Here is a 22,932-nt window from a genome sequence, read left to right as displayed (position 1 = left end):
TCCTTTGTTCCATGCCTGCCAAGAAGCTTCCCAAAGGAGCTGACCTCCGCAGAGGCCAGAACACACTTGCCACACTAACGCTGGGGACATTTATCTCCTGGCCCCAGATCTTTTGAACTTGCATTTGCACTTTCTGCCTGTCCACCCGATGCCACACTAATGGGCTCTGGAAACCTTCTGCGGTGGATCAGGTCTGCTGGCGACAGGCAGAGAGGAAACAGGCTCGAGATCCCTGAAACCTCATTTCAGGGGTCTGGAAACAGAGGCTGGGAGAGAAAAATGGCCCTTTGGTGAGGCGCCCAATAAATAGTCTTTGGATTGAAGAGTTGTGGACTCAGAGTGGTCAGATGGGAGCAATATTTAAGGGAGATGCAAGGAGGCTCCTGTGAGCTTCAGAGAGTGGATTTCCTCCTGCACTTGGGTATTTGTATTTTTATTTTTTCATTTTTTTCTGATACCCAGAAAGATTGTCATTTATTTTTTTATTCCAGTTTATTTATAATTGACATAGAGCAATGTATATGTTTAAGGTGTACAGCATAATGATGTGACTTACATCCATCATGGAGTGATTATCACAGGAAGTTTAATGAACATCCATCATCTCATATAGATACAAAATTAAACAAATAGAAAAAATTTTTTCCTTGTGGTGAGAAGCCTTAAGATTTCCTCTAATAACTTTCATGCTGCAGCAGTGTTAATTATGTTTATCATGCTATACATTACATACAGCACTTATTTATTACATTATAGTACTTATTTATCTTGTAACTGGAAGTTTGTACCTTTTGACTACCTTCATCCAATTCCCCCTCCCCTTAACCCCCCATCCCTAGTAACCACAAATCTGATTTCTTTTTCTGTCTGTTTGTTCTTGAATATAATTTTTAAAAATTTTTATTGAAGTATAGTTGCTTTACAATGTTGTGTTAGTTTCTATTATACAGCAAAGTGAATCAGCTATACGTATACATATATCCCCTCTTTTTTGGGTTTCCTTCCCTTTTAGGTCACCACAGAGCACTGAGTAGAGTTCCCTGTGCTACAAGTAGGTTCTCATTAGTTATCTATTTTATACATAGTATCAATAGTGTATATATTGTCAATCCCCATCTTCCAATTCATCCCACCACCCCCCTTTCTCCCTTGGCATCCATACGTTTGTTCTCTACGTCTGCACTTGGGTATTTTTTTATAATTTTTTAATTTTTTTTAACATCTTTATTGGAGTATAATTGCTTTACAATGGTGTGTTAGTTTCTGCTGTATCACAAAGTGAATCAGCTATACGTATACATATATCCCCATATCCCCTCCCTGTTGCATCTCCCTCCCACCCTCCCTATCCCACCCCTCTCGGTGGTCACAAAGCACCGAGCTGATCTCCCTGTGCTATGAGGCTGCTTCCGATTAGCTATCTATTTTACATTTGGTAGTGTATATATGTCCATGCCACTCTCTCACTTTGTCCCAGCTTACCCCTCCCCCTCCCTGTGTCCTCAAGTCCATTCTCTACGACTGCGTCTTTATTCCTGTCCTGCCCCTAGGTTCTTCAGAACCTTTTTTTTTTTTAGATTCCATATATATGTGTTAGCATACGGTATTTGTTTTTCTCTTTCTCACTTACTTCACTCTGTATGACAGACTCTAGGTCTATCCACCTCACTACAAATAACTCAATTTCGTTTCTTTTTATGGCTGAGTAATATTCCATTGTATATATGTGCCACATCTTCTTTATCCATTCATCTGTCGATGGACACTTAGGTTGCTTCCATGTCCTGGCTATTGTAAATAGAGCTGCAATGAACATTGTGGTACATGTCACTTTTTGAATGCTGGGTCATATGGTAGTTCTATTTTTAGTTTTTTAAGGAACTTCCATACTGTTCTCCATAGTGGCTGTATCAATTTACATTCCCACCAACATGCACTTGGGTATTTATTTATTTATTTATTTATTTTTGGCTGCGTTGGGTCTTCGTTGCTGCGTGCGGACTTTCTCTAGCTGCAGTGAGTGGGGGCTACTCTTCGTTGCGGTGCGCGGGCTTCTCATTGTGGTGGCTTCTCTTGTTGTGGAGCATGGGCTCTAGGCACGCAGGCTTCAGTAGTTGTGGCTTGAGGCCTCAGTAGTTGTGGCTTGAGGGCTCAGTAGTTGTGGCTCGTGGGCTCTAGAGCGCAGGCTCAGTAGTTGTGGCGCATGGGCTGAGTTGCTCCGCGGCATGTGGGCTCTTCCCGGACCAGGGCTCAAACCCGTGTCCCTGCATTGGCAGGCGGATTCTTAACCACTGTGCCACCAGGGAAGCCCCCCACTTGGGTATTTTTAAAAGCTGCTTATGGGTATTTGGGCTGCAAGAAACAAGCATAGCCAGAGGGGAAAATCAGCAGAGCTCACCAAGACTTTCTGGAAGATGTGACAGCCGGATGCTGTTCGGCACCTGGGTCTCAGTCACCAATTGCTTCCTCTGTCCCCAGCAGTGCCAGCTGCTAAACTGCCCTTCATTTTGAGGAAGCCAGTAGACCCCCTAGGAATCGTGCTTGGCTGCAGTTGGAATCAGTTTCAGTGATTAATTAAGTTAATTAACATATTTGGAGTTTTGACCACCTTTAATATCCTCTACCTCTATAAAAACTCCTATGAATTAAGGCAAATATTTTTGTGGAAATAGCCTCCCTGGCCAACTTAGAGGAGGGGAAATGATAGTAGGCTGGATCTAACTACCTCTACTGCTCTTTAAGGGATTTCCAAAATATATGATTCTTTTTCCTAGAGAAAAATTTAAGTACACTTTTCTTCATCTGATTCCCTCCCTGTTCTCTCCCTTTCCCTCTCCTCCCACCCATTCTGATTTATCAAAATCCACTGGAAATGGACTGGCCCAGCCCACACATTGAAAAAGGGCAGGTAGATGGAGCGCTCGGTGAGAGACAGCGGGGAGAATCAGCAGTCTTCCCCACGGGGCCAGGAAGCTGCGAGAAGACAGTTAATTTCTTAGCACTAAGTGTCCCTTCCCCTGGCCTGCGTGCTTGAGAGAGACCCACTTTCAATTCAGTCGTGTTGTGAAAGGTCACCCACTCTGCTTTCTGTGCCATGGAGAGAAATTGGTCAGGGCCTCGCTGAGAGCGGACCCTTGGCTGTTCATCATTTGGGGTGAGTTCTCCAGCTTTGCACTGGCCCAGCGTTTTATTAAGCAAAGACGTAGCTGGTAGCCTGGGGCTGCGTGAGAAAGCTATGTGTTCTGTCCTTTTAGGAAGAAGAGGGGTAAGGGTGGGATGAGGCTTTAGGGAGAAAAATGATACAACCAAAAAGTAAAAATAAGTATGGAATAAAGACCATAATTAGTTCTTTTATTTTTCTTTATGTCATACAGTCAGAAACCACATTTGAAACCTTCCTCCTCCGGTAATAAAAATGTGCATGTCAATCATTGCTGGGCAAAATACACTTTTTTTTTTTTTTTGCTGTATTACGTTTCACCAGAAGTCTCAGTGACCTTTGAATCTTAAATTGCAGCCAGGTAACCTGGCCTCAGCTGTACAAGCCTATTTTCCTTTTCTTCTTGTCCCCCCCCTTCATTCCTACAGAAATAAAGTGATCCAGACCTACCGGCAGTTCAGGTAGGACATTAATCAAAAACCTAGTAGAAATGAGAAAGTCCTTCCAGCAGCAGGCAAGAGTTAGAGCTGTGAGCCAGGACATTCAAGTTTGCCTTTAAACTGACATGAAAACAAAAAACCTTGTTTAATCAGAACCTAAAACCAGACCCAATCTAATCCTCATGGGTCAATCTATTAACTCGTGTTTAGCATCAGTATCACTCACTGCCTCCCATCCCCCACCTGCACCCTGGAAAGAGCAATCTGTGTTTAGAAACTGTTTCGTTTATACAGATTATATATAACTATTTCATATATTTGCGTTTGCTATTTCTGCGCCTCTTGTACTCATAGTTGACACACACACAGCACTCAGAAAGAAGTTCTTAAAGGCTTATCAAAGGACAGGAAGAGACAAAAAGAAAATGGTGAAACAGCTTCCCATGAAGAGGATAAATTGGGTTGGTAGAAAAGCCTTTGCTTTATTTTCCCATTTTTACCCTCTGATACACATGAGATGTATGGCTAATTATAATCACTCTAAAGCTTATGGCAGTGAAAGGAATAGAATGTTTGAAGCCCCTTGGTCCTGGCTGCCCTTGGCAACCACACTTAAAGGGCTTCAGTACGGAGCATTTAACAACTGTGAGCAGGGCCAGCCCATGAAATGAGCTGGTGGGATTTTTTGCCACCGAAGTATCATTGTGGGGGAAAATTCGATGCTGACCAGGACAACTGGTCCGCCACGGCTCTGGCTCTCTCTAGGATACTGAGCAGGTCATAGTAACTTCGATAGAACTTGGATTCCTCATCTGTAAATGCAGCAGTATGCTATTTAAAGAGCTACTAAGTCCCTTCCACTGGAATATTCTAGGATTTTGGAGTAGAATAACATTTTCTTTGACCTCATTTTTCTTCTAGGGAGATGTAAATAAAGTTAAATGTGACAATTCAGTTGAAGTGTTAGATGGCCTCTTTCTGGGCCATAACTATTATGTCAGGGAGATGAACTAGTAAGTAGTTTTAACCTTTCGTGTATCATGGGTCCCTCTGAGAGCCTGATGAAAACTCTCGATCCTCTCCCCAGTAAAACACACATATGCCTATTTATGCTCACTTCGTACAAAGGTCACATCACGGATGGTGGATTTCCAGAAGCGCATCATTGGATCCCAGTTAAGAACTGCCAGACAGGAGATTTTAAAGCCCCACCCAACCTCTAGAGGTCTGTAGCTCCATTATACAGCTCTAGGCTGGACAATATTTTTAGCATTTACTAGTTCATTAGGCATTTTAGCTTCCAGGATCATCTCAGGACAGAGGTGAGGGACAGCCCTCAAACATCTACTCCCTCTCCCAGATCTTTCCTGCTCTTCCTTCCTCCTGAGTTATACCCTGGTTAACATTATTTATATCTAACAAATACTTATTAGCACATACTATTATATGTGGCAGACACCTATATTTAAAAAATTAATGTGTTTAATCCTTGCAAAAACCCTACGACATAGATAGTATTGTCATTTCCATATTATAATTGAGAAAACCAAGGGACAGAGACGTTAAATAATTTGCCCAAGGTCATTGAGTTAGTAAGTGGTGGATCTGGGTTTCAAACCCAGCAATCTGACTCCAGAGTCTGTGCTCTTAACCACTGTGACTGTTTCTAAAGTATTTGGGTAATGGAGATTTCAAAACAAAAACCATTCTGTGAAAATTCTTCAAGTTGTATACTTATGATTTGTGCATATTTCTGTGTGTATTATACTTCAGTTTTAAAAAATTACTTTACAAATCTGTGTCGATTGGGAATACTTTTGGCAGCAAGAAAAATCTCTTGAATGGTGGACTAAACCGGAGGGGTATTTAGTGTTTATTTAACAAGGAAGTAGGTGGTCTCAGAGTTGATTTGGCAGCTTGGTTGCATCCCAGTGACTCAGACTCTTTCCCGTTTCCCTCTTGCCCATTTTCAGTGTTCTGGCAGTGTCTCTCCTCCTGGTCACAGGTGGCTACTATGTCTCCAACCACCACATCTGTATAGGAAGGGATGGGCAGTGAAGGAGGTCTCCTCGCATACTTCTCTCCTCTCCTTTTGCAAAACCTCCTGGCACACTTTCCCATTAGTCTCATTGGTCAGAATTAGGTAACATGGCCACTTTCGTATAAGGGAAACTGGAAACATGAGTCTGACTTTTCCAAGCCCCTATGGGCTGTGATGGAGAAGGGAGAAGGGGTGGGAATAAACATTGTATCTCTCAACAGTGTCTGCTACACAGTCCCTAGGTAAAAACACTTCTGCATTGAGACAGGAGGAGAGGAATGGAAGTGAAGGGAAAGCCTTCTTTGAGATCAAAGGTAGCCAATTACTATTTTTTTCCTCTAGATTAAAAAAAAGCCTCATACTGATTCCTTGAGAAGATGTAGAATATAGCTGATAGTGAAAACTATTTGGAATGGCAGATTTGAAAGTCTCTGCCATCAAATTGGAACGATGAGCTCTTAACCAGTGGCTTAATTTGAATCTTTGAAAAATGGCCATTTCATTACTTTCTTTAATGGAGTATACATCAAATCTAGGGTGTCTCCTGAACACCGGGCTAGGTTTAGCCAGATGGTGCAAGTTTTTCAACCTTCTACTAATTCTTGCACATTTCTAGCAGTTAAAATGCCTAAAGGGACTACCATTCCAGTAGGAGGAGAAGAGCAGTCGGTTAAGTGGTCTTGTCCACAGCTTTGTACCTGAATGATGATGATCCTTCCTCTGTTCACATTATCTACTAAACTCCTTAAAATTCCTGTCTGTGGAGAGAACCATTTTCCTGCAGCCTTCAAGAACCCTATCACCACAGTGTTTGGTTTGTGGGGTTTTGTCTTAGTTTAAATTCACCCAGAAGATGATGTCAACATCAAGGATTCTGGTATGAACAGTTTCTTTGGGTGATGAAGGAAACACTGGTGGGAGAATGGGAAAGTGATATAGGGAAGGGAAAGCAGTGAACGAAGGGTGCATTACCAAGTAAATTACCATGTTGATTGAGTGGAACTTGATCTCTCTGGGAAATTCTGAGGAGATAGCGTAAAACACATAGTTTAGGGTTCTTCTACCTGAGGGTAAGAGAGCTGGGGTATTTCTATACCAACTCCCCAGTATTACTGCAGGTGGCTCCTTCCCTGGCATTTCTGTCCTGCCACACAGGCAGACAAATCTTCTGACTTCAATGGCTACAGATAGCCCTCAGACAAAGAAAGGGAGGTGCTGGCATTTGGAAGTGGTGCAGGTAGGGGGATGTAGATTGCTTAGAATTAAAGTCCAGAGCCCTCTGCTCTTCCTTCCTTCTCCTCATTTTATAATCTAAGTAAATGTGGTCCAGATACGTAAAGTCTCACACCTAGGCAGTGGCTGGACTACAGTGAGAACCCCGTTCTCTCACCTTTTCATCTTAGATTCTTTCATCCTCACCGTGTTATTCACAAACCGGGGGGGGGGGATACTTAAAATAATAAAAGATTATTGCTTGGTTGAATTATCATGAAATTTAGAAAATACTTTTTCTTTGTGTAATATTAAGAAAATATAATTTTTAGGGACTTCCCTGGTGGTCCAGTGGGTGAGACTCTGCTCCCAATGCAGGGGGCCTGGCTTCCATCCCTCATTGGGGAACTAGATCCCACATGCATGCCGCAACTAAAAGATCCTGCGTGCTGCAACTAAGACCCGGCGCAGCCTAAATAAATAAATAAGTTAAAATTAATAAATTGGTTATGGAACAAAGTAAAAATAATCACAAACACTCCTTTCTCTGTACATATCCCTCTTGGTTGTTAGATGATCTTCCCACAGCTGTGAGCGAGACTATTCTCAGTTCTGGGTCCTTCTGCCATGCCCTTTGGATATTCTCTAAGGTCTTCTACTTAAAGTCTGTCCACTTGACTATTAAATACAAGACCATGTGATGTAGCCAGCCCCATCCTCTTGTAGCACTACTAGTGCTTCTTAAAAATGCAATGAGGAAAGAATTTGCAAAACCTTCTACTCCCACAGGGAACTGAAGAAACCCTGCAGGTGGAGCTCTAAGATATGGGAGTGTTTAGGAAAATCTTAAGGAAGAACAAAGCTCGGCTTCACAAGAAGGTCTGAAGTAGAACATTTGGCCGGTGTTTCTCTCTAGACGCTCTACTCTCCGAGCTACATAGACTGTTCTTCACACACTTCTGGGACCTCCTAGGGCTATTCAGCGTCTCTGCTCCATTCTGATTTTCCTCCTTTTCTCTAATCTTCTTTTCATCTCACTCACCCATTTTTCCTACTCGAGGAAGGGCTTAATTCTGGCTCAGAGATCAAAATAATTGGAATAGAAGCAAGGTGTTCAGATTGACCTCTCTTTGTTAAGTAGGTTTTGACATCTTTGTACCCAGAGGTTCATGGCTGGATTTTCCAACTGAAATGATTTAGAAAGAACTCCTCTGCAGCTTCTCTTTCTTTTGTTTAAATCGTGGAATAATATGCATAATGTAAAGTGTACAAATTTCAGGTGTACAGCTCAGTGAATTTTAGCAAAGTGAACACATCCAGGTAACCACCACCCAGGTCAAGGTGTGCATTATCAGCACCCAGAAGCCTACTTCGTATGTCCCCAGTCATTACCAACACCCCCAAAGTAAAGATAATCTTTCACCATAGATTAATTTTGCATATTTTTGAACTTCATGTAAATGGAACCACACAACATGTACTCTTGTGTGTCTGGCTTCTTTTGCTCAACATTAGGTCTGCAAGGTCGTCCTTGTGGTCAGGTCATCCATGGTGCATCCATGGTGCTGTGAGCAGAAGTGATTTCTTTCTTTTTTCATTGCTGTGTAGTATTCAAGTGTGTGAATCAACTACAAGTTATCCATCCATTTGGGTCATTTACAGCATTTTAGTACTGAATTTCATAAGGTCATTGGGATGGGATGAGATCATAATTATATTTAGACATTTATGCCTAAAAACATTCATTGGCAGGTTGACAATGGCCTGTCAAGTCTATTTATTTAGCTAACATGTATATGGAGCTTACTATGTGTCAAGCACTGACCTAAGTGCTTTATAAATGTAAACTCATTTAGCTTTCATACCAACACTCTGAGGTAGGTCACTATTATTGTTCCCATTAAACAGATGCAGAAGCTTAGACACGGATTGGTCTGGTTAAGTCACTGCCTAAAGTTACATAGCTAATCCAGCAGACAAGAAAGTTCTGGCCAGTGGAACTGCCTTAGATCATGTCTCTACTGTGCCCCTTGGATGTATTCTATTACAGCGCCAAGAACATTGTAGTATATGTCTTTATTTACCTCTCTTTTTGCTCCTCTGGACCATGAGCTTGAGCGCAGCTCCTGTGTCTTATTTTTGCCAGTGTTGGTTCAAAGGACAAGCCAGGGGCTTTGCTGAAGTAAATGCTTGTATGAGGAGGGAGTTTAGTGTGAGGCAGTGAGCTCATGGGCACCTTTTGTTAAAGTGCCTAAAATGTCTTTATATTTTCCTGGTGAAAACTGGAGGAGCAGGGTCTGCGAGGGGCTAGGGAGGAGAGCAGGAAAGGGGAAAAGGAGAGTGGGTGTGTTGCCCATCGCTTGTGGATCAACCATGCAAACTGCTCAGTACTGTTTTTATAACTTAAACCAGAGGAGAGAGTGCGGAGGGAGAGCCTAGAGCTGTGCTGACCAATAGAAATAGAACACGAGCCGTGTGTGTAATTTTAACTTTTTTAGAAGCCGCATTTTAAAAAGTGAAAAAGAGGTGAAATTAACTGTAATAATATATTTTATTTAACCCAATATATCCAAAACAGTATCATTTCAAAATGTGATCAATATAAGAATTATTAATGATACATTATAGATTCTTTTTTACTAAGTCTTTGGAATGTACAACACACCTTAACTCGGATCGGCCACATTTCAGGTGCTCAATGGCTACCTGTGGTTACTGGCTACTGTGCTGGACAGTGTAGGCCTAGAGCCTTGCTACTCAAAGTGTGGTCCTTGGACCAGCAGCATCACAAATGGAAGTTTGCTAGAAATGCAGAATCTCGGGCTCCATCCCAGCCTTACTGAATCAAAACCTGCCTTTTAAAGAGCTCCTGGGGTGGGGACTTCCCTGGTGGCTCAGTGGTTAAGACTCTGCATTCCCAATGTAGGGGGCCCGGGTTCGATCCCTGGTCAGGGAACTAGATCCCGCATACCGCAACTAAGAGCCTGCATGCCACAACTAAAAGATTCCCGCATGCCACAACGAAGATCCCCCTGTGCTGCAACTAAGACCCAGCGTAGCCAAATAAATAAATAAAGAGCTCCTGGGGTGATTTGTTTGCACATCAAAGTTTGAGAAGCCGACCTAGTGATCAACTGCATTGAAAGGGTATTTTCTAATGAATGGCAGATAATTCCCTAACCCTGAACTTACAAGCACAGGGTCTCTAATTAACTTCATTTGTTAACTTCCCTCCCTCTTTCCTTCCCTCCCTCCCTCCCTCCCTCCCTTCCGTCCTTCTTTTCCTGCTTCCTTCCCTCTGCTGGTTCCCACATTACAAAGACTTTTTCAGTCAATACCGCCCCTTCTCTCAAATGACAGTGCCAAGCTATGAAATTCTGCCAGCTCATCCTTTGTGAATGAAGGGAAGTGGATTCAGCCGCAGTCCTATCTTTCTGCCATTATCCTGTATTAAATGTCCTTCAGTTAGTGTGTGCTGAGGGTCCCCTGCGAGACCCCTTGCTGGTTTATGTCACTTGTGCATTAGCCTCATTGGTTACCAAACATCCCTATTATTAAGCCTTTAAAAGCCAGTCTTGTTCACCTGCCAGTCCTTTAATTTCCTTTTCCATCTCCTGGACAATTTTCCCAGATGGAATTTTTGTGAGTCTCTCCACATCCATCTTCTCTTTTATCTTGCAGGAATTTATTTCCTTGCAGCCCTCTCTTCTTTCTCTTCCTTTCCCTTTCTCTGTCCCATTCTTCCTCTCCCCCTACAGTGTGCTGTCTTTCTGCAATTTTTTAGTACCACTCTCCCTCCCCAGGAGAAGGTAATTACTTGGTTGAGAACAGGTTGGTTATAGCTATGTGTGCATTCACCAAGCTGGAGCCTCGTCAGCAAAGCTGTTTCCAGCCCCTGCTGGCTCAAGCGACATTTGGCAAGTCATCGCTTTCCAACCCCATCCAACTGTTTCTGCCAATTTGATGAAATTGTGAAGCAGGTTGCAATATTGGCAGTTTGAAAATGGATACTGCATAGAGTTATAGAACCATAATTTGAAAACTTGTTTTTGTATAACTTGTCCACCTTACCTGTTTGTTTTTAAAGAGCAGTGCGATACAGTTTTAGCAATGTCTGTATAGTATTAAGCTTGAATTTTTAGAGAGAAAATTCAGGATGCAGATAAAAATGCTCAGCCCATGGGAATGTGCTTTATTTTCAAGTTGACATTTCACCAAGGAGGCAATGGAAGCTTTTCATTTTGTTCTCCTTGCTCTGGTGTCTCGTGTTGCCTATAGTAGGAAACAGCCAACAATGGCTGGTGGGCCAAATCCACTTGCCTCCTATTTTTGTATGGCCAGTAGCTAAGAGTGGTTTTTACATTTCTCAATGGTAGGAAAAAAAAATAAAACACAAATATTTTGTGACACCTAAAAACTACATGAAATTCAAATTTCAGTGTCCATAAATCAAGTTTTCTTGGTCACACAGCCATGGCATTCATTTATTGTCTGTGGCTGCTTTCGAGCTATAATAGCAGAGTTGAGTGGTTACGACAGACTTTATGGCCTGCAAAGCCCAAAATATTTACTCTCTGTTGCTTTACAGACAAAGCTTGCTGACCCCGTGTCATGTGAGCACCGATTCCTAACTTGGGCTGCATCTGGGGAGCTTTAAAAATACAAATGCATGTGTCTTGCCCCTAAACATACTGAGTTAATTGTTTGGGGTGTATCCTAGTAATTGGTCATTTTAAAAACTCCAGGTGATTCTCCTTTGTGGCTGAGGTTCAGAACCACATAAGCCAATATAAGGAGATGTAAAACTTTTTTCATTCATGATGATTCGAGGACCTAAAGAATATTTACTCCCTTACCTAACATGGAAATACTAACTTCATTTCCTCTCCTTACTCTTATTGGGCTGTTTCTGATTCTTGCCTGCTTGCCTAGTTCTGATTTCTTTTCTTTTGACTATCTGAGTGTCTTTTTTAGCTCACATGTTTCCAAACACCATTGAAGAAAAGCAAGGAAAACAAGGTTGAATGGTGGTCACTCCTAATTTTAGAACCACCTCGTTGGGGCTTTGATGGGTAATTCATCGTTCCTCCGGATGGAGGAAAGCCATGGTGGCTGATGAGTGCACAGCTGAGAAAGTTCCTTCTTTCCTGACCACCTAGCAACATTCCGTTCATCCCTCTTCGCAGGTGAAGCTTAAGAACTGACTTCTTATGAAACCCTTTCTGTCCACTCCCCACTCCAGACCTGGCAGAATTGTCCCCTCCAGCCTCTGCATCCCCACTGCAACCCCCATGGACTTTTCCCCCAGCAGCTGGGACACCATCTGCATTTACTGGTTTTATATGCCTTTCTCCCTCCACTAAAGTGTTGTTTGCTTGAGGGTAGAGCCATGTCTTATTAATCTCTGTGGCCCTTGCTCCCAGCATCATGCTTATTATCCATTAGGTACTCAGTAAATATAACGAAGGAGGCAAGGAAGTAACGAAGCTCTGTTTCCTCAGGAATTCAAGGTGTTTCCTGAAATGCCTTTATCGATACTGGCAGTTGCAGGCTGCAGACATAATGTGTTGTTGGAGACGGCACCTTAAGGCAAATCACTATAAGATGAACTCGTGGTTTTAGCAGAAAGCTTTGCTGGAGAACACCAACATGGCAAGGAGAATCATAGGGATCTTTATTGAATAGTATCAAATTAAATGGGACCAGCCACCACACTGAAGACCAGGCTTTACTGAAGATAGACAGGACTATTCCAGAGAGGGGCTCATCAGGGGTCCAGAGTGGCCCCACTGGAAAGCCTGCTTTGCTCAAAACTTCATTTCTATGGAGGCAGATGTGCTCAGGAGAAATTCTTGGCAATTACCTGTAATGAATTCAGCTAAAATCTTACCCATCCTTTGGTTTGAACCAGCCCTCTGAATTCCAGCTCAAATGGTCAACTTGCCCTCTCTCTGAATCTGCAGTTCACCTCTATATACATCTTTACTGTTTTTCCTCTCCAATGGTCTAATTACTCCGTGAGGTGAGAGATCATGTCACTTAATTCACCACTGAATACCTGTACAAAACATGGTGCCAAACACATAGTGGGCATGTGACAAATAATTGTTGATTGAATGAATGAGTGAATGAATCTGCAGGACTCAAAGCTCCAATTTCTTTCATCTACTGTGGTGGGTCATGGTGTTCAACCCCCCAACATCCAGACCACTTCAACTGATGAGTCTAAGTTCCAGATGTTCTTAACCTTGGGCCCATGGACCCTTAATTGGTCCATGGATAAAATTCAAGGGGTCTATGACTGTGCATGGAAAAAATACCTCTTTATTTTCACTAATCTTTAACTGAAACATAGCTTTTCCTTTCATTATAAATGTAGGCAACAAACCATAGTAGTATATTAGCAGGAGCTATGATTTTTGTCACCAGTGGAATCCTTTATGCTCATCAGCAATTCAGAATTATTGTAGCAATTATATCTACCACCAGATTTTGTTATTTAACGTGTTAATAAAGAAGCACACATACTTATATCATGAATTTATTGAATGACCAAATTAATCTTAATTAACCTGAATGAATGCATTAAAATGCTAATAACGTTATTTCCAGATAACTGGATTTCTTTTTATTCTATGTATTTTACTTTATACATTTAAAAAATTCTTAAAAAGAGTCCCTAGGCTTCACCACACTGTCATAGGATTCCCTGGCACAAACAAGGTTAAAAATCCTTATCTAGTAGTGCTGGTTATAGAGGTGGACCCAGTTTGTAAAAAATGCATCAATCTATATGCATATTTTGAGGTATATTATACTTCAATAAAATGTTTTTTAAAAATTGGTCTGAACCAATCATGGCAATCCCATATGAGTAATTAATTTAATAAAGGGTATATGTCCCAGTCTGGGCCAATGAGACATAAGAGGAAATTCTGCCACGGAGACTGGAAAGGAGACACAGAGAGAGAAGTCTCCTCTTGACCTGGACTTTGTTGTATCTTCATGTTATATCTGGGGCTGCTGTGGCCATCCCACAGAGGTGGACAAAGCAAAGTGGAGCTGGAGATACAACATAATGTGCTGGGAGTCTGCCCTGACTCTGGACACCTTGTGATGGGGCTAATATATTTTCTCATTGTTTAAGTCAATTTGAGAGCAATTTTCCATTACTTGCAACGCTGTGCATCCTTACTGATGCACAGGTGTGAACACAGAAAAGTGAACAGTTCTACTCATACCATACACGGACAACACAAACACAAACATGATTAGTCCTCATAAAATTAATAAGATCATTCTCCTCCAATGCTGAGTGTAAAACATTTACCAAGCAGAGATGATGGCCGAGTCTCCTATAAACAGCCTCACGGATTCTGCTTCCAATATGGGATAGTTTTTCAGCTCAAGAGCTGATTCCCTGCTGGCTACTGATCTCCTGTTCACACCTTAGTGCATGGAGCTTGGTTGACCACCCATGGACCACAAGCTGACTGACCACACAAGTGAGCAGCTAACATGCGCTGATAGAATAGTCTGGGCCCTATTCAGTATCCATTCAAATTCCCTTTTGTGACATTGGCATTACCCAAACTTTGATGTTCCTCTCTGGTCCCTGGACTTGGAAAGCTGTCTGACATCCTCTATTGTATCAACTGTATTAATCTTTTCAAAGAACTGACTTTTAGCTTCATTGATTCTTCTCTATTATTTTCTATTCTCTTGATTTCCTTTCTCACCTTTATTTTTTCCTTCCTTCTCTCTTCTCTGGATTTGATTTGTTGTTCTTTAACTTTTTGAAATGGAAACATAGATCATTGATTTTCAGCCTATCTTTCCTAATACATGCTCTTAAAACTATAGTTTTGCCTCTATGCCCTTCTCTATCTACACCTATAAGTTTTGATATGCAGTATCTTTCCTTATCAGTCCAAAATGTTTCTAATTTCCATTGTGATTTCTTCTTTGACTCATGGATTATTTAGAAGTGTATTGCTTAACTTTCAATCAGTTTTGAATTTTCTAGTAATCTTTTTGTTATTGATTTCTAGCTTAAGATCACTGTGATCAGAGAATATACGTACTCTGAATGATTTCCATCCTTTGAAATTTGTTGAGACTTGACGACCCAGTATATAGTGAATTTTGGTAAACGTTCCTTGTGCACTCAAAAAAGAATGTGTGCTCTGTTACTATTGGGGACTGCCCCTGTTTTGAACCTCTCTCCATACCTTGTTACAGTTTTGACTGTTCTATCTTTTCAGGCTCCAGTATCTCCTGCAATGGGACTCCCTGCTGAGCACTCCCTCATCTCCAACACCAAGGCCACTGAATGCCTCCTCACCCACATTCAGGTGAGTTGCATGGAATTTGGTCAACCAGTGCCTTTTCTCTAGTTCTTAGCAGGCAATCAGGGCAATCACCCTGCATCAGGGAGAATTACCTTAGCACTTAGATCTAGAAATGGAACAATATCATGAGAAACTGCTTCGCTTCCACAGAGAGTGATCCAAATATCCACCTCCCACATAAAGACATGCTTCCACATATACGCACAGTTTCTGTCTGGGGCTAGGTGGCGAGTGTCACAAATGCCCATGGAGGGGGTGTGCTTGGGGAACTTGGGCTCTAGCCCATATATCACTGCCACATATGCAAGACAAAGTACACGTGGCAGCGGCCACATGGTAATTGCAAATGCCTCTGGGTGGCTGTTACATTGAAACCTAAAGATAAACTGAAGTAAAAGTAGATCCTCCATATATGTTTTCCACAATCAGAATAATTTAGGATAAAATATGCACAAATTGTGAGTCAGTGCTGAAGAGAATAATTAGAGAAGGAAGATAAGGGAGCTAAAGTAGATGACAGAAGATCAATACACTGCCTAGGGTGATATTAAGGAGACTGAGGCAAAGCAAATTAGGGGCTCAAAACTTCATTTCTATGGAGGCAGATGTATGGAAGACGGGTTCTTGATGTGCGTGACCATGGAGACCTCTGGTCAGAATCAAATCTCTGTAATCTCACTTGATGGGACGTGGGAGGGAATGACAGAAATGGTTCTGGGTAGTCAAGGATTTTCCCTTCATAGCTGACACACAAATTCACTTCTCTGTACAGGTTTAGGGAGCAAGCAGTTAGTCCAGGGTACGAGTGGGTCTTTCTTCCTGAGGGGAAACTTAGAAGAGAGAGATTAATGTGACAAACTCCAGTCCCCATTGCTGCAGTTGGACTTGGGGCTGCAAATGGTATTTGCTATCTTCCTGTTCCACCATCCTTTCTAAATTCCCTTCACTCTCAGCTACCGTCTCCGCTGGTCTCAATGGCTTGCCCGGTAACGTGATCCAAACCCTCACTCCTGAGGAGCCTAAGCCTCGGCAATTATTCCCTTCTCAGACTGAGCTTGATGCACGTGTCTATTCACAGTCGCAGTCGGGTAAGGGAGTACCACAAGATGCGCACACGGATCACCTGGGTGCCACGTGTGTTGCTTGCCCTTGCTGTGTAAAAGTAGCCCAGCCTTCTCCTGCTGACCAGGGTCAATTACCCCCGTAGGATGGTGACTCATTATTTGCTTGCTGGACCTAGGATACAGGGAACACAAGGGGACAGGTGTAGCTTGCTATGTCTTCTAAAGGGGAACTTTGGTGGCGAGAGTATGCCCCCTTTGGGACATACTAATCGAGAAGAGCCCGAAGTTGAAGGGATGGGAAGCACAAAATCCCCCAGTGGGTCACTGGCAATAATGGCAAGTGGAATCACTCCTACTTCCATTTCTTGGTTCACAGATCCATGGGTTTTCCTGTGAGGGATGTAGCGCCATATCAACGCCTCTGTTTCGGTGTGTATACTGAATCCTGGAGGATGGCACTCCATCCTTGCTGGGTCTTGCCTCTGAGCTGGCATTTCAGCTGTACCTTCAGCAGGCAATCCTATTGCTCTATGATGTCCAGTTGTATTCTGAATGGTACAGTGTGTAATGCAACCAGTGCATCCCATGATTATGAGTCCACTCCCCCACCTCCTGTGCTGTGAAATGAAGCATCCTGGTCAGATGCTATGTTAAATGCTGTCAGGCATTTTGTAAGCCCCTGAATAGTGGAGCTGGTTGAGGCTGTGCAGGCAGATAAGGCAAACCCATATCTGGAATAAGTATCTATTTCTGTGAGAATGAACAGCTAGATTTTCCAGGATGGAAGGGACTCACATGAAGTCAATTGCTATCAAGTGGCCCATCAGTCTCCTTAAGGAAAAGTGCCATATTGGAGGCTCAACATTGGTCTATGGTGCTAACAGGTTGGGCAACTGAGGTGGGAATAATAGATTCCTGTTGGGCCCCTGTGTGACCTCCATCTCTGGCACCATGGTTACCCCATTGTTTCCATTGTGCCAATTCTGTGGTGGCCAATGATAAAAGCTGGATGGCATCAGTTGGCTGGATCATTTTGTTTACTTGGTTGTTCAGTGCCTTGTCTCCATGGTCGATGCTTTCTGGGTGTTAACCTGAGAATCATGGATCTTCACACTTTGTACCTACTTCCATATGTCCATCCACATGCCAGAATTAGTCACCAGGCTCACCTAAACACAAGGGAGCCAAGAAGTGTATTCCAACTCATATGCTCAGAAAATAGAGAGCAGGAAATATTGGAGAATAGCAGTAATGACTACCACAGTCTGCATTTGTTATACTCTGCTAGAAGGGTCTCAAGGCATGTTCTTTCTCTAATATTCTACAGTTTTAGAGAAAGTAAATGTTTACTTACAGCTTTCTTTCTTCCTAGAATCCAAGCAATGTTTCCTTAGGGCTGGGCTAGAGACAGTATAACTCTTGAATTTTACTCGCAACACTATTCCCTTATACTTTGTTACTGGTAAAATTATGTTATTCCTGGTGATTTTTGTCCTGTTATGGAGGGATTTTTTAAAAGCAGCTGTTCAATACTGATACAAATAGGCTTCCAGTGAGCCCACCCAACCAATCTGGCCGGTCACACCCATGCACATCTGAATCCCACAGAGACACAAATCTGGCCTGCCACTATGCTTATAATACCATTTATATTTTTTTGGCCCTCAGTTGATTCTCTCCCCAACTACTATATAAGCTCCTTGAATGCTGGGACTTTCTCTTTATAACCCTAGTTCCTAGGACGGTATCCTACCCACTTAAAATGCTTTGTAATATTTGTCATTGGTGATGAAATGATTCTAAAAAGCAAATAAAATGGGTTTTATGACAAAGATAGCCACCCATGCAAATAATTCAAGGCAAACAGTTCTCAGAGGATAAACAGGACCCAGAATGCTTTTCACCCAGGGCACCCACTGCTCTGACCTGTAGCAAACAGAAAACTCTGCAAGTTAGAGCACCGTGTTGACATTTCATGTGGCAAATGTTCAGAGGATCGCAGCTCCTCAGGAAGGCTTTATTGAATCTAAATCCCAGAAAGTAGGACAACCTTAGCCAAGTCTATGTTAATTAAAAGACTATAACCATTTTATTTTATGTGCAAGACCTTAAGGTGTTAAAGGCCACCATTTTCAAGTTGAAAAAGTCAGTCTTCAGGGCCCTTGCTTTCTTTCTATCTATCTATCTATTAACATCTTTACTGGAGTATAATTGCTCTACAATGGTGTATTAGTTTCTGCTGTATAACAAAGTGAATCAGCTATACATACACATACATGCCCATATCTCCTCCCTCTTGTGTCTCCCTCCCACCCTCCCTATCCCACCCCTCTAGGTGGTCACAAAGCACCGAGCTGATCTCCCTGTGCTATGTGGCTGCTTCCCACTAGCTATCTGTTTTACATTTGGTAGTGTATATATGTCCTTGCTTTCTGTTTCTGTTCCTTTCTCCATTTTAACTTTTCCCCCCAACCCAGAAGCACAAACAAAATGCCTTCTATTTGGGGAAACCAAGAAATTGTTTTGATATTTTGTTTTATGACCCAAACCTATATATTACTGGCTGCTGAGGCATTATTTCTCCCTATACACTCATCATTCATAGCTCCAGGGGTGAAAATATTCCAAAATAGTATGTAATGTCTGTTATACATTTAGATGCATAAATTTTCATTGTCAAGATGGTGATTTAATAGAAACTTATAGATTCATAGTAGAATATTTTTAATGCCTAGGTTTTTTTAAAAACAAATTGTGTGTGTGTTCATTTCTCTCTTCTTAGAACTGTTATTTCTTTGTAATATAGTCTTTATTTATCATGGATGGGTCTAACAAATTTTGGCAATAGGCTAAAGAAAATTAAGGAAAAAGCATTTATTCTCTTAAGAGTAAGGAAGTAAAGCATCTTGATTTCATATCCATCATGTCAGTAATAAACCCAAGGTCTCAGGTTCTGTAACATCAGGCATGTAAGTTGAATATGGGATTTCTCATTTTAAGGTATTCTTTCTTTGGGACTACAAATCACAGACATTGGATTAGCCCTCCTGAGAATTCAGGTTTGTGCCAGCCTATATTATTTTGAGTATTTTTTAGTTGAATTTGAAATTTTTATTTTTAGTGCTTTTAAAAGTATAGTTTCTTTCTCTTTCCCTTCCTCTCCGTCATTCACTTGCTCGTGTCCTCACTCTCGCTCTCAGTGTTAGTTTGATGTTACTGATCTCCTCCACTAATTCCCTCACTGGTTTTGGCAGGAACTTCTTTGCAAAGAAATATAATCACTCCTCTTGGCTATAAAGTGACCTTGGCCCAGTAAGATTATATTGAAGGGGAGCCTAAGGTGTTCCTCAGGTGTCACTAGAAATAAGTTGTCTCTATCTGTTTTTAGAACCATTGTAATAGTTTCAAGCTCCTGAAATCAAAGTTCAAATTTTTTATCCTCAGGTAGGTAGTCCAGAATGAAAGTCAGGATATAAACTGTAAGATATTTTTCAAGTAATTTGAATAATCCCTCACTGGGAATTTAAGTTGTAAATGCCTTTGATACATTCTTTTGAAAGTTGGAACAGGAGTGAGTTACAGTAGTAAACAGCTGACATTTCTGTGCAATGGAAAAGGCAATTGTTATTTTACTTCATTGTGTTTAGTAATTCATCTTCAGGAACTGGGCCCTTCTTACCAGCCGAGGCTAGGGAGAGGGAGGGAAATCAGACAAGAATGCGACTAGAAATTGTGCTGTGTCTCATCCCATTGACTGTCATCTCAGACTTTGGAAAACACCACCTATGCAAGACAAGCAATCAGAATATTGTAGAATAATATATGATTGGAGCAAAGAGGAGCTATAAGGCAGCGCTGTCCAATGGAAGTATAACGCGAACCACTTCTGTAATTTTAAATTTTCCAGTAGCCACATAAAAAAAGTGAAAAGAAACAGGTGAATCGAATTGTAATAACATTTTTTTTTCCACACACACTGTATTTTATTTTTACAAGAGATAAATAGACTGACACCAAGCATTGTACATGGATGACCACAACAAAAGCAACAATGATTGCAATTACCAAACATGAAACACACTCATACTATGTCATAATATTGACATTCAGTCCAGTAATCCTCCACTGCAACAGCTCCTTTACTTTGCAGTGAAAATTGATTTGTATATTCTTTGCCTCTGAGTTCTTGTGGGATTTTTTCTTTTTTTAAATTCAACCAGAAAGTCACAAAAATTATACTCATCCTCATCAGTTCACTCAGTCCCATGTAATTAATTTTTTTTTTTCATCTTGATCTTTTGTTAGCACTTTTATGAGCTCGTCAGTTTTTCATTAGAGTTCTGAAAATGCTTATTCATTCAGTTCAGCAGTACAGTCAGGTACCAGAAACCTGTACTTGTCAGAGTCTTTTCCATGAATTTCCTGAAGATGAAACCCTTTTATAGGAACATATTTACAAAAGCATCAGAGTACACCCAGAACTGTCTGTAAATGACAAAAGACTTAAAAATGACCACGGTTAAAGATTTGATGAAAGTTCATAATAATGCAGTTGACAAGAAAATTAGTTATTTCTGAGATATACATTCTAAAGTAATAACTAGGATTATGACTTATAACATTATACCAGAACATATAAGATTTTTAGAAATTTCATGTAATGTCTGAAACATTTATATTAACATATTTCCATACAAATAACCCAATGAAAGTTTAGTATTAGTTGTTTTGTTTGTTTGTTTATACTGCAGGTTCTTATTAGTCATCAATTTTATACACATCAGTGTATACATGTCAATCCCAATCGCCCAATTCAGCACACCACTATCCCCACCCCACCGCAGTTTTCCCCCCTTGGTGTCCATATGTCTGTTCTCTACATCTGTGTCTCAACTTCTGCCCTGCAAACCGGCTCATCTGTACCATTTTTCTAGGTTCCACATACATGCGTTAATATACAATATTTGTTTTTCTCTGTCTGACTTACTTCACTCTGTATGACAGTCTCTAGATCCATCCACGTCTCAACAAATGACTCAATTTCGGTCCTTTTTATGGTTGAGTAATATTCCATTGTATATATGTACCACAACTTCTTTATCCATTCGTCTGTTGATGGGCATTTAGGTTGCTTCCATGACCTGGCTATTGTAAATAGTGCTGCAATGAACATTCGGGTGCATGTGTCTTTTTGAATTACGGTTTTCTCTGGGTATATGCCCAGTAGTGGGATTGCTGGGTCATATGGTAATTCTATTTTTAGTTTTTTAAGGAACCTCCATACTGTTCTCCATAGTGGCTGTATCAATTTACATTCCCACCAAGAGTGCAAGAGGGTTCCCTTTTCTCCACACCCTCTCCAGCATTTGTTGTTTGTAGATTTTCTGATGATGCCCATTCTAATTGGTGTGAGGTGATACCTCATTGTAGTTTTGATTTGCATTTCTCTAATAATTAGTGATGTTGAGCATCTTTTCATGTGCTTCTTGGCCGTCTGTATGTCTTCTTTGGAGAAATGTCTATTTAGGTCTTCTGCCCATTTTTGGATTGGGGTGTTTGTTTCTTTAATATTGAGCTGAATGAGCTGTTTATATATTTTGGAGATTAATCCTTTGTCCGTTGATTCGTTTGCAAATATTTTCTCCCATTCTGAGGGTTGTCTTTTCGTCTTGTTTATGGTTTCCTTTGCTGTGCAAAAGCTTTGAAGTTTCATTAGGTCCCATTTGTTTATTTTTGTTTTTATTTCCATTACTCTAGGAGGTGGATCAAAAAAGATCTTGCTGTGATGTATGTCAAAGAGTGTTCTTCCTATGTTTTCCTCTAAGAGTTTTATAGTGTCCAGTCTTACATTTAGGTCTCTAATCCATTTTGAGTTTATTTTTGTGTATGGTGTTAGGGAGTATTCTAATTTCATTCTTTTACATGTAGCTGTCCAGTTTTCCCAGCACCACTTATTGAAGAGACTGTCTTTTCTCCATCGTATATCTTTGCCTCCTTTGTCATAGATTAGTTGACCATAGGTGCGTGGGTTTATCTCTGGGCTTTCTATCTTGTTCCATTGGTCTATGTTTCTGTTTTTGTGCCAGTACCATATTGTCTTGATTACTGTAGCTTTGTAGTATAGTCTGAAGTCAGGGAGTCTGATTCCTCCAGCTCCGTTTTTTTCCCTCAAGACTGCTTTGGCTATTCGGGGTCTTTTGTGTCTCCCTACAAATTTTAAGATGATTTTTTCTAGCTCCGTAAAAAATGCCATTGGTAATTTGATAGGGATTGCATTGAATCTGTAGATTGCTTTGGGTAGTATAGTCATTTTCACAATGTTGATTCTTCCAATCCAAGAACATGGTATATCTCTCCATCTGTTGGTATCATCTTTAATTTCTTTCATCAGTGTCTTATAGTTTTCTGCATACAGGTCTTTTGTCTCCCTAGGTAGGTTTATTCCTAGGTATTTTATTCTTTTTGTTGCAATGGTAAATGGCAGTGTTTCCATAATTTCTCGTTCAGATTTTTCATCATTAGTGTATAGGAATGCAAGAGATTTCTGTGCATTAATTTTGTATCCTGCAACTTTACCATATTCATTAATTAGCTCTAGCAGTTTTCTGGTGGCAGTTTTAGGATTCTCTATGTATAGTATCATGTCATCTGCAAACAGTGACAG

General features: G+C 41.1%; 1 protein-coding gene across 5 annotated transcripts in view; it reads left to right on the top strand.

Moving 5' to 3' along the window:
* Window positions 1-22,932, top strand: part of RAI2 (retinoic acid induced 2) — a 402,411-nt gene that overhangs the window by 173,106 nt on the left and 206,373 nt on the right. For all 5 annotated transcript variants that reach the window (XM_061178094.1, XM_061178091.1, XM_061178093.1 and 2 more), the window contains one exon: window positions 15,118-15,207. The gene's annotated coding sequence lies outside the window, so the exon portion shown is untranslated. The remainder of the gene's footprint in view (window positions 1-15,117; window positions 15,208-22,932) is intronic.

Source organism: Eubalaena glacialis, chromosome X, assembly GCF_028564815.1.
Source record: "Eubalaena glacialis isolate mEubGla1 chromosome X, mEubGla1.1.hap2.+ XY, whole genome shotgun sequence".
In the NCBI taxonomy this organism is placed as follows: domain Eukaryota; kingdom Metazoa; phylum Chordata; class Mammalia; order Artiodactyla; family Balaenidae; genus Eubalaena; species Eubalaena glacialis.
The sequence above is the reverse complement of the archived record's forward strand: the minus strand, read 5'-3'. Positions and strand labels throughout refer to the sequence as shown.